General features: G+C 40.5%; 1 pseudogene; it reads left to right on the top strand.

The window, feature by feature from the left end:
- Positions 1-2,876: 2,876 nt before the first annotated feature.
- LOC140502418 (kinesin-like protein KIF22) lies at positions 2,877-4,429 on the top strand (annotated as a pseudogene).
- The last annotated feature ends 525 nt before the right edge of the window (positions 4,430-4,954 follow it).

Raw genomic sequence — 4,954 nt, 5'->3', positions numbered from 1 at the left:
GCATGATTAATGTACAAGGGTAAAGTACAGGCATTTTTATTTGAAGTCATTACTCTTTAACTGCCAAATCCTGCAAACATAAAGCATTTAAGCAAACCAAATATGTTTCAGGAATCAGATGAATTTGGTTCTACATAGAAAAAGGAGTCAGCAGCATGTGTAACAGAATAAAAACAATGGTATTTGTTGAGGCTACTCTAAGTATAAGTTAGTATTTATTGAATCCTTCTGGATAGCATTCAATAACCACACTTCCTAGAATTGTTTTGCTGTTAGAATGAAAAGATGATCTCTGAAACCTCATATACATACAGACAAACCTTAAACAGAGATGAATTGCTATGCTACAAGAGAAAGAAAAGTGCCTGTATCTCATTCCTAGGATTACATATGGAAACTTCAGGTGATATTTCTAATCAGCCTCATTTCAAGGACTTAGCACAATGCTTGGTACGTAGTTGCTCCTTAATAAATTTTATTGATTTACTGCTTGACTGACTCAGCTGGAAAAATAATGACAATGAATTTGTAATTCCAGCCTCAGTAACTGCAAAACTGCAAAATTTTGGCTGGGTCTTGAAGCAAAGAAACAGTGTTTAGCTGAATAAACTCTCTAACCCAAACTGTATCAGTTAAAAATGTTCATTTTTGTAGGTAGCTGACCCACTAGCATAGTGAATATTGTCTTCTCTGTCCCTACCAAGTGGATACTAAGCTTCTTATTTATTTTTGTACCATTCATAGTATTCATACTTTTTGAATGATGGATATATAGCATGTTCTTGCAGTAATTATCTCATTTTAGGCAAGGTATCAACATAGTGCATGGTCAAGTCTTCCTCTGACAGATTAATTAGTTTAAAATCCTCTTGTTATATATAAACATTTTCTTATTTGAATTAATCAGATAGAACTAGGTGGGAATAAGGCCTCGATTCTTTGCCTCCTTGAAAAAAAAACATTTCAATTAAGTAAAACAGGAGGCTTGTCATAATTGAATTGAATTGAACTAGCTTTCTCTCCAAGGAGAGAAAAGAAAGAATACAAAACTAAGAATCAAAGAGAAATTTCATGTATATGAGAACTGAAAGGAATATTAGGTACTTCAAAAGTTGAGATGGAAAGAATCATTAGCACAGAGACAACTGGTAAAAAAAAGAGAAAGTAATGCAGAACTATTATGATGAAGTGAGAAGATGGGTGTAGTCATAGGTTTTGCAGACATCTTGGAACAAAACTCAGGTAATTCCTTTTAAGAGGGGAGAGTTAATCAATGGATTCTTACTCTCAGCACATGTGACCTTTTAGGTCCTTGGGTGCAGTCTTTTCACAGAATCTAAGTTTTACAGAACAAATCTTTTTCTTAAGGGGATTTCTTCTGTGAAATTTGGATTTGGTCAAAGGGTCATACTTGAGGACCTAGAGGGTTGCATGTGGCCTTGAAGCCTCCGGTTCCCTCCCCTTAGTCTAGACAAAACATGCATTGTCTGGGATTCTTCATCCACTTGCTTTTTCCTGTGTAGATAGGTTGAATTTTTTTTTGAGTAATTATAGATATTACTGAGGAAGCTATTCATTGTTCCAGAACTCCATGCAATCAGAATGTTGACTGTAAACAAATATCAAAAAACCTGTATAAGGATACCTTGTTTCTTTTGGACTCTCTGCTGTACAAAGAGCTAGAAGGAGTCTCTGAAGTCATCTAAAGTTATAAATGAATATATTTAGGGGCCAGAAAGTTTGGATAAGAGATATACCTAAAATCATTCATCCTTCATATGGCAAAGAATTTTGGTAAGCATACAATTCCTTGTTTTACACATCATTTAATAGTAATGAGATCATTAAACAAAATTGTATCTGTTATTATGCCTTGCAAGGACTCTTCTATCATCAGAACGCAGAAGTTGGATGGCGAGAAAAGGCTTGACTATTTCTGGGTTACTGAGCAGTGCTTTCATAATCCTGCACATCAATATTTCTCTTGTTATACTATACAACTGAATCAGAAAATATCACAATCTCCAAAGAATTGAAATTGTAAATCTCCCCAAGATCAATAAAAAAGACATGTATTGGTTTGGGTAGCTCAAGTATTCCTTCAAATAAGAAGTAGCTGAACAGGAAGGGGCAGCTAGGTGGTGCAGTGGATAGAGCACCAGTGCAGGAGTCAGGAGGACCTGAGTTCAAATCTCACCTCAGACACTTGACACTCACCGGCTCTGTGACCTTGGACAAGTCACTTAACCCAAATTGCCTCATCCTGGGTCGTCTCCAGTCATCATGATAAATATCTGGTCACTGGATTCAGATGTCTCTGGAGGAGAAGTGAGGCTGGTGACCTGCACAGCCCTCCCCCACTCAAAACAAAGTCAAGTGCAAGTCACGTCATCATTTATCTGATGACATTCTTCTTCAGCAGTGAAGGATGGACACACACCCTTACAGATGACTAGACTATGTAGGAGTTGATTAATTTATCTTACATCTAAAGTCACCTTTAAAAAGAGGCCAAGATGGCAGAGTAAAAGCAGAGACTTCCCTGAACTCTCCCTCATGGCCCTCCAAACGCCTGTAAAAAATGACTGTATAAACAAATTTTAGAGCTACAGAACTCATAAAATGACAGAATGAAACAAATCTTCAGACCAAGATAACCTGAAAAGTCAACAGAAAGGGTCTATCACACTAAGCACGTAATGGAGCACAGTAGGGCATGGGCCCCACCAGCACAGATGGTCCAGAGCAAGCCTCAGGGGACTGAATCATTGCCAACTGTGATGTTTCGCAGGCTTCTTAACCCACAAACACCAAAAAGGTTAGTGGGAAAACTCTGTGGGACCTGGGTGAAGGAGGAGCACTCAGTCTGGATGGGTATGGCACCAACCTCAAGGCAGTGGAGTTGGTTGCTACAGTGTCCTGTGGAGGCAGCAACAGTGGCAGCTATAGCAGTAATAGCAGTGGCAGAGGCTGCTTCCAGAGCTCTGGGCCTACAGATGGTGGGTGATTGAATGACTGATGCAAAATTCCTGAAGGCTGAGACAACATACCCAGCCCAACTCCCACCCCTACAGGAAGCAGAGTCCTACTTTGACAAAGAATCAGAGAGTCAAGTATTTGACTAGGAAGGTGAATAAACATTGTAAAAGAGCTCATACTAAGGAATCTGACTTTGGTAAAAAAAGATCAAAACATGCAACCAGAAGAAGACAAGAAAATCAAAACTCCTACATCATAAGCTCCTAAGAAAAATATGAATTTCAGATCTCCCCTAGCAAGCTCTTGGAATAAGAACAGGGAAGACTCATCTGTGGCATTTCTGAAGAACATGGGAGTTATCCCAGACTACACCTAGGACTCTCTCGAGGTTCAACTCACAGTGTGCTCATTGCTAATATTGCTCTAGAAAGGTGCTTCTACCTAGATACAGTCACATCACTGAACTTTGCCTCCAGGACCAAAGAAATGATCAACCAGTCATTCACCCATAAGACTTTTCACCCTCTTGTGAAGTTAGCCCAAAAGGAACTGATAGATCCCTCAGCAGCAAAGAGGGCCAGAAGTCAGGAGGAATTCAAGGATGGGACAGGTAATCTAGAGGCCCCATCTAGCTGTCCCAAACACAGCCCCGTAAAGCAACTGAACAAGCTTGAATCGGCTATGCAAGAGCTCCTGCTAAACCTGGATAGAATTCTAGACTCCTGGGGGTGCCAAGGGACTCCAGTCTTAAGCACACCATGAAGAGAGTGAATAGCCCTAGAAAAGACTTTGAAAGAGATGTACTCAGAGATTCAGAAGCTGAAGGAAAAGTATAAAGAGTTGGAGGCCAACAGATTGAGTCAGAGGCCCAAGGAATTGGAGGAACAGAAGAATGGCTCCTTGACTCTACCTTGCCCCTTTTCCTCCCAAAGAGTCCCCATGACCAAACCCTTGAATAGGATTGTACCCTTTCAGCTAATTCAGGAGCAAACAACATCCCAAAGCAAGACCCATGTCCTGCAGAAAGAAAGCCAGAAGAGGAAGCCGCAGCAGAAGGAGCAGACTTAGGGGCTCCTCACTACGTTGGTGCTTCTGCAGGTGCCCCCAGAGTTCGTGGAGGAGAGCCACAGGAGGATCCTGGACCTGCTGAACACATACTTGGCTAAGGAGCTCCAGAGGCTGTAGCGCATTGGAGAGAAGAAAGCCCACCTCAATGTGGGCTGGCAGAAGCTGCATGGCCACTTTGCAGAGGTGGAGGACTTCAGGCAGGTGGAAGGGATCTCCAAGAAAGAGATGGCCACCTTTCTGAAGGTCATCATCCTGAGCTTCCTCGCCCAAGTGCTTCAGCACCTTGCCTGGGAAGGATGCTGGAGTGCTGCAGCCACAGGCTGCCTCCTGGAAGAGAAGCTTTCTTGATTCCAGGCCACACTTGATCCACTACTCCACCTAAATACTCCAGTCCAGGATTACCTAGGTCAAAGAATCCTTTGTTTATAATATCTTTGATCTGACTACAAAAATCCAAATGCAAAACTTACTCAGCAAAACAGGTCTTACTACTTAATAAAAGAAAGCATTTACAGGCATTCACCAATTTACATAGTGGATGGAAGCTAATGACTTTATGAGAAATCAAAAATTATAAAGCATAATCAAAATAATGAAGAAATAGAAGAAAATGTGAAATATGTCATTGGAAAAACCACTGACCTGGAAAATAGACCCAGGAGAGATAATATAAAAGTCATTGAACTAACTGAAAGTCATGATAAAAAAACGAGCCTAGATATCATCTTTCAAAAAATTATCCAGGAAGACAGCCCTGATGTACAGAACTAGAGGATAAAATAGAAATGGAAAGAAATCACTGATTATCTCAAGAAAGAGATGATAAAATGAAAACTGCTGGGAATACTGTAGCCAAATTCCAGAGTTCCCAGGAGAAAGAGAAAATACTGGAAGAAGGCAAAAAAAT

Source organism: Notamacropus eugenii, chromosome 4 (assembly GCF_028372415.1).
Source record: "Notamacropus eugenii isolate mMacEug1 chromosome 4, mMacEug1.pri_v2, whole genome shotgun sequence".
Lineage (NCBI taxonomy): Eukaryota > Metazoa > Chordata > Mammalia > Diprotodontia > Macropodidae > Notamacropus > Notamacropus eugenii.
Note: the sequence above shows the minus strand (reverse complement) of the source record. Positions and strands in the feature narration are given on the sequence as shown.